We start from the raw sequence: 21,339 nt of genomic DNA, 5'->3' as shown, positions 1-21,339 counted from the left end.
TAAATAGCATTAATTACACTATTTATTCATGGCTATGCCTGTTTTAATAAAGAGTGATATTTTTGAAGCCAAAACAAAATTAAGTATACATTCTTCGTTTTTTTTTTTTTTTTGCCAACTGTGGAATATCTCATTGTATGACCCACAAGCAAGATATTTGCATGATTTCTTCAACATATGGTAATGTTCTTCAAGGACATAAGCATAAATAAGCCACAACTGCTAAATGTGGAATCCAAATCATTCAGTTCCCAAGGAGTAAATGATTTTTGTCCTGTGTTTTTAGGTTCCCAGATTGTGGTGAGCCGTCTCCTCGGCTGGTGGCCCTGAATTTAGCTGGCGATCCTACTGATCCCGCTGGTCCTACTGATCCTCCCACAGTGCAGAGGGGCTGTGGCTTTTGGTGTCCCCGAGAGTGGAAAATCGATCCTGATCTTGGCTGTTCCTTTTTGCACGTGCGTGATTGTTCACCTCCTTGTCGAAAGATGTGCTTTAGGAGAGGAGAGCTTTCATTTGCTCGGTATTTCATAGGATTGATTTCAGGCATTTGCCTCTCTGCCACGTTGTTTACTTTTTTCACTTTTTTGATTGATGTGATAAGATTCCGTTATCCTGAAAGCCCCATTATAATGTAGGCTGCCTGCTACATGATGGTGTCATTAATTTTCTTTCTTGGGTTTTTGCTTGAGGACCAAGTCGCCTGCGGTGCATCCAGCCCTGCACAGTATGAGGCTTCCACAGTGACCCAAGGATCTCAGAACAAAGCTGGTATCATGCTTTCCATGATACTCTATTTTTTTCACTATGGCTGGCAGCGTTGGTGGGTGATTCTTACCATCACATGGTTCTTGGCAGCTGTGCCAAAGTGGGGTAGTGAAGCTATCGAGAAGAAAGCCTTGCTGTTTCCTGCCGAAGCGTGGGGCAACCCTGGAACGCTGACCGTCATCCTTTCAGCGATGAATAAAATTGAAGGTGACGGTATCAGTGGCATGTGTTTTGTTGGCCTCTACGATGTTGCTGCCTTGAGGTATTTTGTTCTTGCACCCCTCTGCCTGTGTGTGGTAGTTGGGGTTTCACTCCTTTTAGCTGGCATTATATCCCTAAACAGAATACAAGTTGAGATTTCATTTGAAAAGGAGAACCAGTATAAACTGGTGGAGTTGATGATCTGGATTGGTGTTTTCAGCACTCTGTATCTCATACTACTCATGGTTGTACTTGGATGCTACTTTTTGAGCAAGCTTACCGCGGCATCTGGGAAACAACGTGGATACAAGAACTCTGCAGAGAATATCACATTCCATGTCCATATCAGGTAAGGGAAACCTTGTTCTAAATCTCAAAACATTTAACAGTGAAAAGAGCTAATCTTAGATTTTTTTTTTTTTTAACTCTTCATGTAAAACCTGAACATTAAATGTTTGAAGTGAAGCTAATGAACAAATTTATTGTAGTAAGAATGTCATGCACACGTTTCTATTAACATCTTCCTTCTAAAAGATCACTTTTGTGAGTCCAAGCCATGGGCTTTTAAGCACTTTACTTCTGTTACCACAAAATAGCTGCTTGTTGATTACTTAGAAGTCTGCAGGTTTGAGGGGAAGATGTTGATTAAAAGACAGTGTCTGTGGAAATTTCAGTGATCCTTAGAATGGGAGTTTTAACAGTTTTGAAAAAACATTCAAATGCATTTGTACAAACAGTTTCATCTCTTAGTTGGTCTGTTTTTCTTGTTTGCATACTGAATATTTTGTGATTTACCTTTTAATTTAAAGAGATCAGATAATCATAGAATTTTAGATCTAGAGCGGACCTTCAGTTCAATTCAGTTCAGTTCAGTTACTCAGTCATGTCCAACTATTTGCGACCCCATGAATCACAACACGCCAGGCCTCCCTGTTCATCACCATCTCCTGGAGTTTACTCAGACTCACGTCCATCGACTCCGTGATGCCATCCAGCCATCTCATCCTCGGTCGTCCCCTTCTCCTCCTGCCCTCAATCCCTCCCAGCATTGGAGTCTTTTCCAATGAGTCAACTCTTCTCATGAGGTGGCCAAAGTACTGGAGTTTCAGCTTTCGCATCATTCCTTCCAAAAAAATCCCAGGGTTCATCTCCTTTAGAAGGGACTGGTTGGATCTCCTTGCAGTCCAAGGGACTCTCAAGAGTCTTCTCCAACACCACAGTTCAAACGCATCAATTCTTCGGCGCTCAGCCTTCTTCACAGTCCAACTCTCATATCCATACAGGACCACAGGAAAAACCATAGCCTTGACTAGACAGACCTTAGTCAGCAAAGTAATGTCTCTGCTTTTGAATATGCTATCTAGGTTGGTCATAATTTTCTTCCAAGGAGTAAGCGTGTTTTAATTTCATGGCTGTTAGAAATGGTTTATTCAAGTTCCCTGTGTAATTTAGAGTTCTTAAACATCTATCTTATTTGAGGCTTAGAAATGTCAAGTGACTTGCTCACTTTATTCAAGTACTTATGCATTATAGATAACTTCTGTTTACTTGTCTCTTTCCCCTGGTAGACAGTGAAGTCTTTAAATGCAAGAACGTCTTTTTCATATTTTTTCGAAGCATGTTCTATATGTTAGCAGATGATGCCATTGAGGATGGGAATGTGTAGATTGAGAAGAAAAGACATTTTTAAGAAAAGTTCCAGTGTTACTGGAAACAAGGAGTATGTGATTAGCACATAGTCAACTCTGGTAAATACTTGATGACTGAAAATGCCATTTCCTTTTTTATTTTGTGGTGTCAATGATTCTACACAAAATTACACTTTAATTATTATATCATTATTATTTATATTATATATAACATAATATTATAATATTATAAATATTTGCTACTGGCTTTTAAAACACCAACCTATATTTGAGAGACCAGAAAAAAATGAATAATTGAAATTTTATTACATTTCTTGATAGATGCTTCCTAAGAACTCTTAATATGAGTTTTCAGGCCTGAAGCTAAGTAATCAAATTTTGCCTCTAATGAGAGAGAAAGAGGTGATTGAATTACATCATGTGCTTTTCATGTAAGGTTTCTAGGATTCTAAATATATATATCTTAGGACTGATACTCAGCGCTCAGCCAGTTTGGGAAGAGTGTTGGGTACGTTTTCTGACATCCGGATTGACTCATCAGGCCTGCGCTCAAATTTTTGTCTCCCTAGCCCAAGGAAACTTCCAGAGCTGTGTTAGCCAGCCCCCTCTGCTTGACTTTTTCCCTGCCTTTTCTTCGCAGAGTGGGCTTTGCTGAGATGCCCCGAGGGAAGGAGCAGCCCTCTCAGTCTCCAGCTCCCTCACTGGGATTCCCTTTTGTTTGAAATCTTGGATTGTGGCTGCCTAAGGACCTCTTTTAAACTGTATTTCGCTTTTCTAGCTCTTGGTAGGCTGACCTACAAGCTGTTTGCGTCTGTCACTGGAAGTGGGGACACCCTGGGGGTCTTCTGTCATCTGAAGCCACATGTAACAGGCCCAGTAATTGTATTGATCAAGGTTATTTGATACCAGGGAAAACAAGAACCAGGGGTCCTTGCTTGATACACACGGTTGTGTTTCTGATCAGAATCCTCAGCTTGCCCGGGCTGTTTCAGTGCCACGTGAACTTGGGAAGGAGGTGGAGCAAGCGGCCCATGCAGCCTGGAGACAGAGGAGCCGGTCTGCCCTCTTCCCTTGCCCCTGCCGGCCCAGGGCAGGCCTTGTGATGCCAGGCTGCTGGTGGTGGAGGAGAAGGCTGAGGAGGGAGGGGTGACGTGACCTGTGTTCTGGGACATGGTCACATGTGGGTTTTCTTTTTCAGTTTGAAAGAATGACTGCTTTTAGTCTTCCCTCCAGTTTCACTTTAAGGTTAAAACTGAAGATTTTATTCTTAAAGTTGAGCACAGTGACTTTATGGTCTTTTTGAAAGCAACAGTTGAGGTTTAAAAAACACATCTCAGAGAACTCCACTAGATAAAGCCAAAAGCAGAGAATGTGTTCAGGGTGAACTGCGTGCGGGACCCGAAACTGCACTCTGTCTCTCCCAGAGTGTGTAATCGCTGAGATGGGTGGATATAGGACCCCACGCACCCTGGGGACTTGAGGTCCTCAAGTGACAGCAGAGGTCCGGGCTGAGCCAGGAGCAGTGGGGCCTGTGCCCTGGTGAGTGGAGAGCCTCGAGGGTGGGAGTGGGGCCAGGAGAGGGGTGGGAGACTCGGGGGCGGAGGGTGGGCAGCACCTGGTGGTGTCTGGGAGGTGCTGGCTGTCGCAGATCAAGGCAGGGACACCCTTGAACCTCCACCGCGCCACCCCCATGGAGCAGAGTTGTCTGGCAGCCCAGGATGGAAGTTTAGAGGGTGAGTTCGCAGCAGGTTGAATGAACCCCTGTACCCACTGTGGGTTCATTTTAAGGGCCTGGAGTGAGGTTAGTCAAGACCTTGCTGAGCTCGAGTGAGGGAGTCTGACAGGGAGGACCGAGCTCAGGGTGAGAGTGAGGGGCAGCTAGCGTGGTAAGTCCTCCTCAGCCGGGTGGGATCTGGGGACACCCTTGACTTCAGGGGTGCCTTTCAGGAGCCTCCCTGGAGGGTTGTTTGGGGGTTAGAGGGGGCAGAAGCCCACTTAGAAGACGTGCTCATAACCAGGGGTGGTGGTTTCTGAAGCAGTTTATACTGGTCAGTTCGACTGTGACCCAGTATCTTGCAGGGTCATGTTTTACAGGGGGCCTGAGCCATGGGCACGGCCTTCCTTCTCCCTCACCCCACACTCCCCTGTTGTCTTTCTGGCAGCCCCTCCCCCCTCTCTGCACCCTTGAGGGTGGGCCTGAGCCCAGCCCCCCCTGTTACCACGGAGCCCCTTGTGACTGAGCGGGTTCCAGTTCCGGGCACCTGGGAGACCTGCTGGAGGCAGAGCCTTGGTGCCATTTCTCCTTGAGACAGCGGTGCGGGTGGTCATAGTGTGAGAGCAGTGGTCCTAGTGTGAGAGCGGTGTGTGTGAGAGGGGTGGTCGTAGTGTGAATAGTGGTGGTCGTAGTGAGAGATCAGTGGTGCTAACTCGGGAGCTGAGGTATCCTACCGTGAAACAACGGTTGCCCCCGAGTGGGGGGCTGCCCCCATCCGCGAGGATGGGTCGCCGAAGGGCCCACCTGTGGGCGTTATTCCAGTGCTGCAACCCCAAGGCACAGGCCAAGACAAGGAAGAACTTGGCCTCCGCCCAAGTCCTGGAAGGAGAGGGGCCTGAGGTGAGAGCAGCCCGCAGCTGGGCCCGTCGGACTGGCCCTCACCCGGCAAAGCATCCGGGTTGTGTTTCATTTCATTAGCATGGCTGTGGGCCCTGCTGGCCAGGGCGTTTTGGCCTTAGTGCGCAGCGTTGACCCCAGCAGTTTACCCTGTAAGACGCGGTGCAGGTGCTGCGTGGAGGGTGGGCGGGGGCCCCACAAGAAGGGAAACACTGGCTGGAGGAATCACTGGGGCACGTGGACTGAGCTATTGAGTCAGTCCTTGAGGCAGAAACGCTAAGCCCATTAATGTCTCCCATCTTCCAAAGCAGAGAGCAGTGTGGCCAGTATTTTAATCACAGGTACCTGCTGCTTCCGTGTCTGACATACATCCTCATAGCTACACATGTCTGCTACATGCCTCTCACGAGTGCTGGGCACTGTTCTGGGTGCTGCACACTCAGTGTGTAGTAGGGGATACGTAGCCCAGGGTTTTTAAATTTCTGCAAAGAAAAATAGAAGAACGTGTGGTTCAGCTTGAGCAAGTTCACCACGTGGACGACCCGCGTGCACGCAAATTGTGGCAAAATACATATAACATCAATTTTACATTTTATCCAGTTGATTGAATGACTGGGTGGCTTCCGTGGAGTCAGGCTAACAGATGGCCTTGGGGTGCCATCTGCCTTTTTCCCAGAGGAACACTCCAAAGCCTGGTGGCTTCCCTTTTTTCTTCCTTCTCCCCAGTGGCTCTAGGTCACTGGTCTATGTGTCGTATAAGAATCTCTTTATCCACTTTGTTGTTAGGTTTATCTTTTGGAAAGCTTCTCAGACGTCCTGGGCCTTGAGAAGGCAGGCTTGGATTCTGGGTTCTCCCCTACCGTGTGCCGAGGTTGAGGCTGAAGGCTGGTCTGAATTATAGTGGTCTGTGTGGTCTTGGGGTCAGTGGACCCCCTCTTCTCTGGAGGGGCTAGGAGAGCCTTTATGTGGAGCCTGGAGAGACTTGACAGGGCCAGTCTTCACAGTCTCACTGTCTTTTTAAATTATGTTTGCATTTAGTTTCTCATTTCTTTGTTTTTTAGGAGAAGAATATACAACTACTTAGGGAGCATCTTCAGAGACGAGAAGAAGAAATATCAGTGCTCAAGGCCGAAATCAACAACACCAGGGTCAGAATGGGGATTCTCACGTGTTGACATTTGCCCCGTGTGGGTCACCGCTAGCCTCCGTGTTGCTGTCCTTAACCTCTGTCTGATTTTCAAGTCATTTTTCACATCTTCCCACTGAGCAGACCTGGGTGGATCAGTTTGGGGTTCTCATACCTTGTTTCAAAGTTATGATGAGACAATGTAATTTTAGTACATTTGAGGGGGGAGTGCTCTTAACTTAGATTTTTGTCCACACTACGCTTTGTGTGGGATCTTAGTTCCCCAACCAGGGATTGAAACCCGTGACCCCTGCAGAAGTGTGGAGTCTTAACTACTGGGCCCCTGGCGAAGTCCACTCTAAATTTCGATGGAACTGGCGGGATTCCGACGTGCCTTAGCATGTTTCTGGCTATAGCGTGAGGCTGAGAGGAGTTATCGGGCCTGAATTCGAGCAGGAGGTTAAAGGTGCTCCTTTGGCCCCGCCCTGCAGCTGCTGCTGGACCACCTGGAGTTCCTGGTTTCCCGGTACCAGCCATCCTTCCAGTTGACGGCGGACAAGCAGCAGGCACAGTCCCCAGCCAGCATGACCAGCGAGGTGGAGGTGCTCAGGGCGCTGAGATTGCTCTTTGAGCACCACAAGGCCCTGGATGAGAAGGTACCAGCCCCCCGGCCGTCCTGGATTTGTACACTTGCTGCCTTGTTTGGAGGGTGATGCACTTATTTATGTAACTAGTTGACCCTTGAGTTTCTTGAATTCTTGTATATGCATTTTTTTTTTTCTGTAAGAAGTCAGAGTTTTATATGGTTAAAAAGCGTTGCCTGCGTACATGCTCAGTCATGTCTGAATCTTTGCAACCCTGTGGACTGTAGCCCACCACGCTCCTCTGTTCATGGGGCTTCCCAGGCATGAATCCTGGAGTGGGTTGCCATTTTCCACTCCATGGAATCTTCCCGACCCAGGGATCGATCCTGCCCTCTTGCATTGGCAGGCGGATTCTTTACCACTGAGCCATCTGGGAAGACCCCAGTTAAAAAGTATTAGTTGGCATGAATGTCTCAAGATGTATTATATTCTGTATATCAACTTGCAGTGAAAAACTGGGTAATAGAATTAATTTAGGATAACATTTTGTTCTCTCAAGCTTAGAATTTAAAGCTGTTAACAAGATTTTCTTGACGTTAAGATCAGTGAGAGACGTTAACGGTATTCTATCACAGTATCCACGTATGAGGGTGAGTATACACTAAGAGTGTACTAACGCACATACACACAGCAACACACAGTGACTCGGCCCCTTTGATTTGAGTTGAGAGTGTGGTTATATGTAGAGCTCGAATTAGGTGCCACACATAAAGAGGTAAGCTTGATCAGTCATCCTGTAATTTCAATTAAGGGTTTGTCCTTTGAATCGTTTCATTTAAAAAAGAATGAAGGCTGTAGTGGTGGGCATCAGGTGTTCTTTCTCTTTCTGATTGAGGACCCACCCACCTGGGTTATTTTAATGACTAGTAAACTAGCCTTGTGGCTCAGAGCTGCAGGATGTCTTCAGTACCCCTTTGTCCAGGAGAAGAAAAATTCTGACTCTAATCACCTGGTGGTATTCGGGATGGATAGCATCACCATGTAGTTTCTTTTTATGTTGTGTTTTCAGTTTCGAGTTGAGTTTATCCAGGTGGGGTTTTGCTGTCTCTACTTATTTCTTTAGTCTGATTCAATTTTTGGTTTATCCACATTTCTCCAGAGTCAGGGCTTCCAAGTAAAATTGGGTTCTGTTCCTGATAGACCTGAGCTGCCCTGAATGTCGCTGATGAGACGTGGTCCTCTCATGCCCAGGTGCAGACCACGAAGGAGCAGGACTGGGAGCGTGCGCAGCAAGCCAGCGTGCTGGGGGACATGGCCCAGGCGTTCCAGAGTGATGAGGGCGTGTCTGACGGCGAGGGCGACAGGGTCACCCTCTTCAGCTCAGCCACTCAGCTGTCGCCCAGCGGGCAGACCGATGCCAAGACTCAGAGTGTGAGGCTGCAGGAGCAGCTGGACGCCATGAACGAAGAGATCAGGTGGGTGATCCCAAACTCAGCTCCCCAGAAACTCGATTTCTCTGAGGAGCTGCCTTCTCCTAGGGAAGTCTAAGTGTTCCATAGTAAGAAACCTGACCTCAGGTCTGCTTCAAGAATTTTCAGTTTTGAGATTGCCCTTGATGATAGAGCTCGGTCAGCCGGGGGGTTCTGTCCAAGGCGTTTTGGGGTGTCCCCCCTCAGCTCTGAGCCCCAAGGTGGGTGAGGTGCCGAGGCGGTGTCCACTGTGGCCCGAGCACCCTCCTGTGTCCTCAGAGCCCACGAATTTCTGGTGAAAGGCCACCTGGAACAGAAAAGCTCACGTTTTGGGGTTGGCAAATTCTGACTCAGATGTGCATTTTCATTTTTCAGTTAATAAACAGTGTGAAGATTGGCTTGTTGTAAGACAGTGGTCCAAGGACATGTGTTTGAGTTTTTCTTATCTCCTCAGTATATTTAAGATGTTTTCTTTAGACACCATCTTGGCAGTTATAACAATTTTACAAAACGGGATAGAATCCAAAGGCTGGCCTCATGGTGAGCAGGGGCCCTTGGGTCTGGGTGCAGCTGGGTGGCTGGGGGCCCCGAGGCCTGCCTGGTGCCACACTCACACAGCTATGCCCGTGTCCTGAGTCCATGTTCAGAGTGGCCGCAGGCCGGTGACCCTGCACAGGATCAGGCAGAGGCTGCTGCTCAGACTGTTCTCGTCACGTCAGCCCAGGCCGAGGTGCCCATTCCTGTCCACCGAGTGCGGGGGGGGGGGGGGGGGGGGGGGAGAAAGGCAGGGGGCCACCGGGACAACCAGCAAATGCAGGTGGTGCCGCCTGCCCATTTGACGGTGAGACAGATGGTTTTGTGGGCCGTGTTTGAGCACAGACGAGATCAGAAGCATGGTCTTTCCATGTCCCCTCAGGAAATGTGGAACAGTTATGTATCAATATTTTTATTTTTACAGCAAGCTGTCATGTAAAAGTAATTTTTCCTTATGTGACAAGTTGACTTGATGTAAATGGTACATTCTGTCCATCAACTTGTTATCAACCGTGAAAAACTTTCAAGTTGTATATGTGGAAGTGAAGCTGGAGAGTTTACTTCCTATAAGAATGTTTTATTTTAATTTGAAAATCATTTTATTTGCATCATCATGTATTTAAACTGCTATAGAAAATCATCCACAACACATTAGGGGAGAAGAGCAGAAACCGTGAATTCTAGGTTAATGCAGCACATTGACCTGAATCCAGAAACTCACACAAAGCTGGTGCAGAACTTCCTCAAGAGATGCGTTTGTACATATTCAAACTTACATTAAAAATAAAGATCAACTCAGCACTTCATCTGGTCTGTAGACTTGTGTTTAGAAACTCCATCTTGTTCGTGAATTGCTGTTTTGATTGTACTGAGTTCCCGATTCCCAGTGGAAAAGACTTGCGGCACTGACGTGTATCTCTGCCCTGAGAGCAGGGAGGTAAAGGTTGTCAGCATCAGGCATCTCCTCACAGGAAGAGCGTCGCCACCAGGGCCCCTTCAGAATGTTAGAGGAAAGACATGAAATGAAGAGTGAATGATCAGGGGCCAGTTTGTAAGACTCAATGCTAAGTTATTCTAAGTTTGAGAATATTCAAAAGAGAAAAGTCGAACCTTTTGGCTGAGATGTTAATTGAGCAAGTGTTTCTGGAATTTGCTAATCATGACACAGAATGCCAGCCCAATTTGTTGTCCAGACACGTTTCTCTGCTGACAAGGGCAGGTGACGGGTTTTATTCTATTTTAGGTTGGTGGAAGAAGAGAAGGAGAACACAGAGCAGCGGGTCGAGGACACTGAGAGCAGGGAGGGCAGGGGACGCTTAGGCAGCCTCCATCGTTGTAAGTCGGTGAGCTCCCTCAACCTGCTTGCTGGATCCTCAGCTGCCGGCTCCTGCCCGCCCCTGCCCAAGCCCAGAAGGAGGCGGCACCGCCTGGCGCAGGAGGGAGACCGGCTGGGCATCATGACTCTGGTATGTGTCTGCCTCCTCCTTGCCCATCCTTCCCCCAGGACATGGGTTTTCTTTATTTTGTGTGTTTTTTGGTTTTCCTTTTTTACTTAGAAGAAAATCAGATACATTTGCTACACTCAGAGGTCAACATTTTTTTAAACTGCCTAGTCTTTAATCATTCCACAATGGCACAGCAACGAATTAGTCTTGATATTTGGACCACAGGCTTAGCACATCATCATGAACTCAGCCAGAGCCTGCCTCTGTAACGTTGGGCCTGGCCTGTGCTGGGCACAGCAGCTGCAGGGAAGTTTCTGTTCTCAGGGAGCAGACAGCTTCGTGAAAGTAACCATAGGCAGCCCTCGTGGTGTGGGAAAGCTGTGCAGCACATGTTCCATTGGGGCTGCCTGGCTGCAGGGTGCAGGGCATGCAATGGGAACAAAACCAAGAATCTCCATGGTCTGCTTGCGGATGGACCCGGCCGCGGGCTCAGGCCAGCTCTGCGTGTGAAACCAGGTTAAGAGCCTGGTGCCCCAGGGCCCCAGGGAAGAGGTTGGGTGCCTCACTTTTCTGAGTCTAAAAATGGGATGACGACCTAGGGCTTTTGGTGACAGAGTGTGCGGCTCTGAAGTACATGTTCCAGCTTTCTTGTGTGTTTAGCTTGGGTTTTGTCAGTGCATTGTTATCCCATGAAATCACGTGTACAACACTCTGCTTTGTGACTGGACATGTATTATCACTTTCTTCTGTGACCACCCATTTCATGTTAGCTGCATTGTTAGTCAGGTTATCATTAAATTCACTGTGAAACCTTCTAGCGGCCTGTGAAATGGGAACTAGTCCATTTTGTGGTCTTTTGACACACCGTTTTTATAATTTGCATCATTGGGTAATCAGTTGCTATTTAAAATTCTTTGAGGATTTCTCTGTGGTCTCATGCTTGATTTCTTTCCGAATATTTGTTACAGAACAGTTCTGTATGTTTTCCTTGCTGTTGGAGTTCTCCGGCGGTGTGTCTGCTTTCATCATTGGTTTAGATTTCCTGTCTCATCCTGTTGTCTGCTTGGTTGTCATCAATCCAGACCCCTCCCCCGCCCCCGAGGCTGTAGTTTCCCATCCATCTCCCCTCCCCCGTCCCCCCACTTGCTCTGGTCATGGCCGTGCTGTGGTCCACAGCGTGTGTGCCCTTGTTGGGTCTGTGCTTTGTCTTCATGTCTCATTAAATGGTGTTTTTCTCCCATAGCAGTAAGTTGAATTGGTGAATCACTATGCAGTTACAGGAGAAGGCAATGGCAACCCACTCCAGTATTCTTGCTTGAAAATCCCATGGACAGAGAAGCCTGGTAGGCTGCAGTCCATGGGGTCGCACAGAGTCAGATACGATTGAAGCAACTTAGCAGCAGCAGCAGCAGCATGCAGTTACAAGCATAATGTAGATGGATCCTAAACAGCATATCATGTATAATTCATAAATGAGATTGTGCTTACATAAAGAAATGATCCTCTTAAGTGTAGAATTAATGGACTTTCAGATATGCAGATGACACCACCCTTCTGGCAGAAGCGAAGAGGAACAAAAAGCCTCTTGACGAAAGTGAAAGAGGAGAGTGAAAAAGTTGGCTTAAAGCTCACCATTCAGAAAACGAGGATCATGGCATCTGGTCCTATCACTTCACGGGAAATAGATAGGGAAACAATGGAAACAGTGTCAGAGTTTATTTTGGGGGGCTCCACAATCACTGCAGATGGTGATTGCAGCCATGAAATTAAGACGCTTATTCCTTGGAAGGAAAATTATGACCAACCTAGATAGCATATTGAAAAGCAGAGAGATTCCTTTGCCAACAAAGGTCCATCTAGTCAAGGCTATGGTTTTTCTAGTGGTCATGTATGGACATGAAAGTTGGACTGTGAAGAAAGGTGAGCGCCGAAGAATTGATGCTTTTGAGCTGTGGTGTTGGAGAAGACTCTTGAGAGTCCCTTGGACTGCAAGGAGATCAACCAGTCCGTCCTAAAGGAGATCAGCCCTGGGTGTTCATTGGAAGGACTGATGCTAAAGCTGAAACTCCAGTACTCTGGCCACCTCATGTGAAGAGCTGACTCAATGGAAAAGACTCTGATGCTGGGAGGGATTGGGGGCAGGAGGAGAAGAGGACAGCAGAGGATGAGGTGGCTGGATGGCATCACCAACTCAACGGATATGAGTTTGGGTGAACTCCAGGAGTTGGTGATGGATGGGGAGGCCTGGAGTGCTGTGATTCATGGGGTTGCAAGGAGTCAGACACGACTCAGCGACTGATCTGAACTGAGCTGACACAATGTCCTTTCTGTGTTGGTGCTTGTATTTAAGAGTGTAAATCTCATCAGCTTTTGCACAGTTAATGTCTCCATTAGAGTCTAGAAACATGTCTTTTGCGGTTAATAAAATGTAAAGACGGCACCTGCTATTATGCTAGCTTTCATTCTTACATATTTTCACAGGGAGCCTGTTTTAATGAATTTATTTTGAGAAGTTTTAAATCAAATTCTATGTCAGGATTTTACATTAATGTCCAAGAGGTGGTTAGATTTGTTCAATGTTAAAATAGGTATTATGGTAACTTCCTCATCAGTTAATTTACTAATTTAAAGTATAAGATGTTTTTTATTAAGGGAAACTAACTTATAGAGAGGTTTGCCTGAGAATAGACAACTGTTAAGGGCCTTTGCTGTACGGAATCCTGTGCTTTAATAAATCATGATGATGTAATAGAACTGTATCTTCCTGAGTAATAATTTCTAATGTTTCTCTAGTAAATCTTGAATAGCTTATTTAACTTCTGTGGTCAAAAAAAATGATCTGTTTCCAGTCACGTGTTCTCTGAATCTTCATGTCACTTACAAGTTTGCCCTCATTTTTGCTTTCCTGTATTTGCCTATTCGGATGCTTGAAATTTTAGCTTCAAAGTCGCAGTGAATCTGGTTTCTCTTCATTTCTTTGCATGCATCTATCAGCCTCATGATTTAAGGAAGCGGCGTCGAAAGGTAAACTATTTAGTAACTGAGCAGGCCTTTCTTTCTCTGTGAAGTATTAAAGAGTCCTTTTGGTTTAACGTGAATGAACACTGTGTGGTTATGTCCTGGTGAATAACTGACGTTTTAATGGAAGTAATGAAACTCACCCACCACTTAAACTGTGCTGATGGTTCTGTTGGAAATAGGTCATTCGTTGGGACAGTTGTAACAGTTTGCCTTTCTCCCACTTGTTTGCCTTCTGATCATCTCATGGTTGCTTATAATAGACATAGTATTATTATTTTTAAAAATTTTCTTTACTTATGTTTTTTGCCATGCTGCACAGCTTATGGGATCTTAGTTCCCCAGCCAGGGATCAGACCAGTGTCCCGGCAGTGAACGTGCCAAGTCTTAACCTCTGGATCACCATGGAATTTCCGCTTAGTGTTTTCTTACAAGGAATGACTGAATGAGAGCCATAGATGTTAGATTTGCGGGAAGCCAGTTTAATGATGGTGGGTCGCAGTGTGCAGGAGACTCTGTGGGCCGGGCACGTGCTTTCCACGTCTGTCATCTCATCCCCAGGTGAGATCCAGGCTGCTGCTATCCCCGTTCAGGAGACATGGACACTGAGGCTTAGCGAGGCCGGTCACCCTGCCCAGGCTCTCACACCCAGCAGCGAGGTGCGGACTGCTCTGATCAGAGCCTGGACACTTAACCGTGGTGCTGTCCAGCCCACTTTCCTCCAGAGGCTCTCGTGTCCATCACGGCATCCCTGATGGAGGGAGCCTCAGGAGGGAGCTCGCTGCTTCTCCCTTCGGGTCACTTGGATGATCCCCTGTAGTTGGAGTCCACTGCCCCACGGGCTGGCCTTCCTTGTCCCTCTCCTTCTCCCAGTCTGCTGACCGAGCACTCCTGGGCCTTCCTGCAGGACTGGGGTGGCCACGCTCCAGTTCAGGCCACTCAGTGCCCGGGAGCCCTTCTGCTGGGCACAGCAGAGCAGCGCCGTCCACCTGGGGTTGGTGACCTGGGTGTGCCGCTCGCCCACTCTGTGGCCTGCTTTGCCCTCCTGTTAAGTGGACACGGTGCTGCCCATCCTGGCCACGTGGGCACCAGAGGGGCGGCTCCCATCCTGGGGGAGGGCGGCCAGGCTGCGGACCCAGAGGCCTTGCTCAGGAGGAGGCCCGGGGTAAGGGGCTGGCGTGGTCCCTGACCTTGAGGCAGGTGTTTGTCTCCACTGAGTCCATAGTCAACCCAGGTGCGTCACTTCCCTGCTCTGTTCGTTGTTTTCTGATTTTTAGAAATGCTTATTTTAACTTGAATTTGAGATTGATCCCTGTTCAGTTCCATGTGGATAATTTCTAGGCTTTGTAGCCTTCTGTTGTCGGAGGGTTCTTGTTAGAGTGCAGGGGAGGGTGCCCAGCTTATCCAACTGCTGTTAAACGAGTTCAGCTGTGTTTTGCACTAAGTCACTTTGTTGTCACCAAGCTCTTGTGGAGCTGCACAGGATCAGTATTCTTTACATAATCCCACTGAAAAGGCACAGGTTAGTTGGTTAAAACAAGGCACTATTTGTTTATAAAAATACATGCCATGCATGTCTCCTAAAACTTCCCCTGGCTTAACCACACACCCAGATGTATCAGTGAGACCTGTCTGGACCCTGAGGGGTTAATCTGTTCCCTACACTGTCCTTCCTGTGCTCACACCCAGGACCAGCAGAAAAGCTGGGAGTCCAGGAGAGATCACCTTCTTTTTGTGTTTTTATTAGTTTATTTGTTAATTGAAAGAGAATTGCTTTACAGAATTTTCATTTCTGTCAAACCCCAACATGAATCAGCCATAGGTACCCATATATCTCCTCCGTTTTGAACCTCCGACCCTTTAGGGTGATACAAGATCATCTCGTAGTGAAGACCTGGGGGTGCTTTATGGAAACTGCTCTGAGCGCATGACCCTCGAACTGCGTGTAAGTACTTCAGTGTGTGGCCCCCAGTCTGTCTGTTACCGAGAAATGTGATCCAGGCGCGTGGTGTTCGCGTGGAGGTTTAGGTACCTTTTCTGTGTTTCTCTTGTTGTCATGGGATCCAGTAACCTGCATCATCTCTCCAAATGACCTTGGGTGGTGGCACAAGCTGTATCTTTTTCTCCTTCAAACACAAAGGTCTGGACGGCTTTGCTGAGAGGTTTCGTACTCTCGCTGTGGTGCTTCTGAGCAGCATCTGGCGATGAGGACAGTCCTTTCATCAGGGCAGTTCATGCCATGCAGGGTTCATGGGGGCGGCGTCGCTCTGCTGTCCTGCCCGGCAGGGCCATCTGGTCACTGGATTCCAGGGAGGGCGGAGCCTGGCTGCAGGGAGGCTCCCGTCCAGGGTCTCTGCACTCAGTCAAATGCTCTCGCTGCCCCATAGCTCCGCTTCTCTTGAACAAGACAGTCCTTAAGGTGGCATTAAGCTAGAACAAGGGTTTCTTTTTGTACTTGGGGGAAAGCATAGCTAATAGATTTTCAGATAAGATTCTGGTTATAATGTAAAGCCTGTGTGATTGCCATTTTCAAAACACTCTATTGTTTGCCAATGTTACACTTATCTCACTCCCTCAGCTGCCAGCTTTACGGGAAGAGATAGGAGATGATGAGACTGCTATCAAATCTAAAACCTTGACCCCCGCCACGCCGCAGTCCCTTCGGCTGGACCGCCTGCACACGGGGTCGCTGCGCACAGCCAACCAAGAGGACATCAGGGACGCCCACAAGTAAGCGGCCTGTGTGCGTCGTCAATTTCAGGAGCCCTGTGCCTCTTGCCCTGAAAGAGTTGCAAGCATGATTTTAAAGGAATACCATTGGGTTCAGTGCCTGTGGTTAGTGGTGAACTTCAGGTCCTGGGGAAGAAGAGCGCAGTGACCTCAGTGATTTTAGAAAATGTCCTTCTCTGGAGATTGACTCCTGTGGGAGCTTTCTTCCTGCTCTAGATAGAGGTCTGCCTGGCCTGGGGCTCGTTCCTGCCGGTGACGGCCCCGTGCCTCTCGGGTTCGCTCTTGAGGGTCCCTCCCTTTTCCTCAGGGGTCTCGTCTCAGGAGACTCTGTCCCCTCCTGTGACGGACACTGTCCTCATTCAGACCTCCACCTGGGCTCCCGTCCTGAGCAGGCAGCACGCGATCGGGGGCACGTGTGGTCACCTGACCAGCAGCCCCGCACGGTGACCATCGCTCTCCTGCCACGGCCAGGGCCCGTCACCCTGCAGGAGGCGGGGGCAACCGCCCAGAGCAGGGGAGCTCGCCTTCCCCTGGAGCGTTGTCACCTGCCGAGCAGCGACCCTGAGGGAGGGTCAGGGCGCCCTCTGCACCAGCTGGCCTGGAGTGAAGCCCTCCTCGGGGGAGAGCTCGAGGCAGAGAATCTCAGCTTCCTGGGGCGGTTGTCTGTGCCCGGGAGCCTGCACTGCTCGTGTGAAGCGTGTTTGGTGAAGGAGACTCCACCGTCTGCTGCGAGGTTGAGGCGCGGGTGTTGCTGGGTGCCCGTTTCTCTCAGTAGCTCTTGTGGAGGGGTGTGTGTTTGCACGAGGGTGCCCATTAAAGGTCGTTTTCTCTCCCAAAAGCTCGACAGGCTCTGAGGACAGCCCCGAGAACAACCCCAGCAATAGCACCAGCAGGCAGGACTCGCTGCAGAAATCCCAGAAGAAGAAGGGCATCAAGTCCTCCATCTGCCGCTGGTTTCATAGGAAGGAAAAGGGCCGGCCTGAACGCCCCAGCAAGGAGGCGTTAGCAACAGGTGGGTGCTTCACTGTTCAGAGGGAGGAGAGCTTGCAGGCATGTCCCTTCTGTGTCTCCCCCATTGTCCCTACGAGGCTCCTGTCACTCACGCTGGGGGTCCTCCTGGGAGCCAGAGAGGAGGAGGTGTCTGTCTTCTCAGTGGGTCTGAGATGATCAGATGAGTTAGTGAGTGGATGGATGGATGGATGGAGGGATGGATTAGTGAGTGGGTGGATGGATGAAGAGATGGCTGGCTGGATGGGTGGATGAACGGAGCATGGAATGAATACAGCAGATGATTGTACTCCAATGCTAGAAACATATTCTAGGAATTTGATTGAGTAGGAGCTGGGCAATGATTGTTTCCTCCTAACAGTGACACGTGTTTGGAAACGGCCTAAGTGCTCATCAGTGAGGGGTGAAATGCAATCTGTGGACACCCCGCAATGAACAGCCCGCCCTCCTTCCTGCCACCTTCCCCAGGAGCTCATCATGGGTTCTTCCCATGCCCCCCACCCCACCCCACAGCCACGCAGGTCCTCCTGGGGTCCCCTCATCACACAAGGTTATCATTAGGCCCTCATCTCACTTGGCTTCATCTCCTTGAGGACAGTACGTTCCTGCCTCTTCAGCCACAAACCTGTTGAGTCTTGTTTGTGCTGGGTGTGGGATTTGCAGGGGTAAGTGGAGCAGATGTGGTCTGGAGCACAGTTAAGTGGCAAGAGAGCAAAAGGAGCAGGTTATTAAATGCTATCCCTAGTATTAATAAATACAATGCTGAGATGGATGGTGCATTGATTCTATACTGATGCTGTGTGTGCCCCTTACCAAGCAGGTGCTGCCCCCTCCCAACTTACAGAGGAGGACACAGTGACGGTCACGCAGTCAGGGAGTGGTGAGGGTAGGTTCACACCCACGAGGCGGGCCCAGGCACTTTCCCGAGCCCCAGCCACCTCTCTGGTGGATGCGGCAGCAATGAGACGGTTCTGTGGCATGATGATTCAGTGGACATGAGTTGGAGCTAACTCCAGGAGCTAGTGACGGACAGGAAAGCCTGGAGTGCTGCAGTCCACAGAGTGGAAACGAGTCGGACACAACTGAGCGACTGAACTAAAACCTGAGTGTGTGCTCCCCTGCTTCAGGTGTGTCTGAGTCTTTGCGACCCCAGGGACTGTAGCCCACTAGCTCCTGTGTCCATGGGATTCTCCAGGCAAGAATACTGGAGTGGGTTGCCATGCCCTCCTCCAGGGCATCTTGTCGACCGAGGGATTGAACCCACATCTCTTGTTATCTGTTGCATTGGCAGGCAGGATCTTTACCCCTGGCACCACCTGGAAAGCCCCAGTGGACGCTGACAACTAGAAATGCAGAAAATCCGGGCTGCTCCCAAGGTAAACTGGGAGAGCAGCAAGCACAGGTTGTAAAGACAAGGACACAGGATGAGTGACAAAAGCGCCCACAGAGACAGGCAGGAATGCGGTGTCCCACATAAAGGAAACACCTGTGCCATTCGGAAGAGGGGCCCGTCCGCCCTTGGAGGGACAGTTGGAACCGGAATGAAAACCGAGGCCATGGTCAGCAGTGCCCACCCACACGGCCCAGGTGGCGTGGTGTCCCTCACTGGGCTTCCCGCATCCCCACAGCTGCTGGCGGTAACATCTCTGAGTGCCAGGCCAGGCGGCGTCCCCGTGTGAGCCAAGGCATCACTGCTCTCCTTCCAGTGCTGCTGCGGGCCCTCTGTGGGCGGCCACCCTCATCCCCTGCCCTGCCACCCTCTGGGGCCCGGCTCTCCCCCTGGGATGCTTTCAGCCCTTGAGCTTGGGTGTTCCCAGCCCTCTGCCACGCTGGACTGGGACGCGACTCAGGACTTAGGCTTGAGATGTCAAGGAGACCTTGAATCTGGAAGGACAGCGCCGTGGGAGCAGGAGAGCAAAGCCCGCACGGGGAGGAAGCAGAGCTGGGGAACGTGCCCACAGCCTCCAGAGCCTCCTGCACAAGTGCCTCTCTTTGCCTCTCCTTGGCCTGGACAGACCCCAGCTGCTGCTGCTCCACAGGTGATTCCTAAAGATGCACTTCCTGCAAGAGCTATTGTCCTGCTGCTCTGGGGCTGCCTGAGTGTGTTCAGGAGCGTCAGACAAGTGGGGCTCCCACACCTCATACTGGAGGTGAGGGGCCTGGTACTGGGGAAGGGTCTGAGGGTGGGGGAGGGCCTGATGCTGGACTAGGATGTGATGGTGGACTAGAGCCTGATGCTGGACTAGGGTCTGAGGGTGGGGGAGGGCCTGATGCTTGGGAAAGGCCTGATGCTGGGGGAATGTCTGATGCTGGACTCGGGCCTGATGCTGGGGGGCACATCTGATGCTGGACTAGGGGCTGATGCTGGGGGAGGGCCTGATGCTGGGGGAAGCTCTGATGATGGTGGACAGCCTGCTCCCAGATGTACATGGAGGTGAGGATAAATCTCTATGAGAAATCTTTTTTTCATACTTTCCTCACCACCTTGCTTGTTCTTTTTAACTTAAAGATAATTTTGTGCAGTATCGCTTGATTTCTGCCATACATCAGCCTGAATTACCAGTAGGTTACGTATGTCCCGTCCCTCTTAATCTCCCTCCCACCTCCCCTTGCTACATTCTTGTTTCTATGGATATATGAATAATAGGCTGTTGATAACATGAAGAGCTTCCACACACAAGTGTGCACACGCACACTCCCTCATGCATCATTCGGGTCCGCGTCAGGGTTGCCCTGGCTCCCCCGCCCTGTGAGCCTCGACACCTCCACTTTGTTCCCACCCTCTGCCTGCTGCCCGCGCTTCAGCAGCAGAGGGGCCCTGTCCCCGCAGATGCTGAAGTGATGGAGCCTCTTGTCTCCGGAGCCAAGGGCATGAACACACCATCGGTCGTCCTCTGGGGACACCTATGCTTCCGCCTTCTGGCCTTTCCATTGTATCCGTCCATTTCTCTTTAACACAATGTCCGTGTGATGACTCGGGCTCCTATTACCAGCTCTTGTCTGTTCTCAGTGAGAGTACAGCTTACCCTCCGCACTCTTTATTGACCCTGGGAAATTTTGCTTCAGTACTTGATTGAAAGAAAGCAATAAACAATCCTGTGATAAAAATAGTTCAAAAGTAGCCTGTACATTCTTTGTCACATATTCGGGAAGTTCACAAAAGATTAATAGGAAAATAGAACGATAACAATGAATTGTACAAGTAAGTTAAAGGTGGAACCCACATGTAAGGAGACATGCTGTCTGTCTACCGAGATACCAGCTGCATAATAAATATCGCGCCATGACCTGAACACATCTCTTGCTGGCTTTTTTAATGTGCCGCTGAAAAAGTAAAAGTTACATTTGATACTTACACAATCCAGAACGGCTGCGTCATCACAATCTAAAAATGTACACCTGGGCCCATTCTTTAAACATGTTTACAAACAGAGGTAAGAAGATGATTTACATACAAATAAGGCCTGTGTCAGAGCTGCGCTCCGCTGTCTGTCTGGGAAGGGGCACCTTCACTGTCCAGCTCCATGGCTCCGCGGCGGGTGCAGGGCATCGCAATTGGTCCCCGAAGCTTCTCACCGGAGAGGAGGGATCCGGGTCCACACAGACTAGGTTATGGCAGAGAGTTTCATAGTAACCAGGACCTGGTTACATCCTGGAAGGATAATGCACACAGTGTCATGATGATTTTACAACCTCAGGAGAACCGCTTCTCATAGTTTAACATTTAACAATTAAACAAGAGTAATTACAGTAAATGCATTATTTTCAAAAGCCCTATATTTGTTCACAGGATTTATACAGACAAGCACTACAGTATATTGGTTTGAAAGACTAAAATCAGGTATCAGAACATGAATTGATCTGAAAGGATATTTATAGTCAGAATATACAAGAAAAAGTAATAATAGAAATGAAGTCATAAGTTTACATAAATATAAGAAACATTAAATTTGTAAATTGCTTTGGGTAGTATACTCATCTTCACTATATTGATTCTTCCAATCCATGAACATGGTATATTTCTCCATCTATTAGTGTCCTCTTTGATTTCTTTCATCAGTGTTTTATAGTTTTCTATATATAGGTCTTTAGTTTCTTTAGGTAGATATATTCCTAAGTATTTTATTCTTTTCGTTGCAATGGTGAATGGAATTGTTTCCTTAACTTCTTTTTCTACTTTCTCATTATTCGTGTATAGG

General features: G+C 48.8%; 1 pseudogene; it reads left to right on the top strand.

Moving 5' to 3' along the window:
• Window positions 1–368: 368 nt before the first annotated feature.
• On the top strand, window positions 369–11,633 carry LOC138429724 (frizzled-3-like; annotated as a pseudogene).
• The last annotated feature ends 9,706 nt before the right edge of the window (window positions 11,634–21,339 follow it).

Source organism: Ovis canadensis, chromosome 24 (genome assembly GCF_042477335.2).
Source record: "Ovis canadensis isolate MfBH-ARS-UI-01 breed Bighorn chromosome 24, ARS-UI_OviCan_v2, whole genome shotgun sequence".
In the NCBI taxonomy this organism is placed as follows: Eukaryota; Metazoa; Chordata; class Mammalia; order Artiodactyla; family Bovidae; genus Ovis; species Ovis canadensis.
The sequence above is the reverse complement of the archived record's forward strand: the minus strand, read 5'-3'. Positions and strand labels throughout refer to the sequence as shown.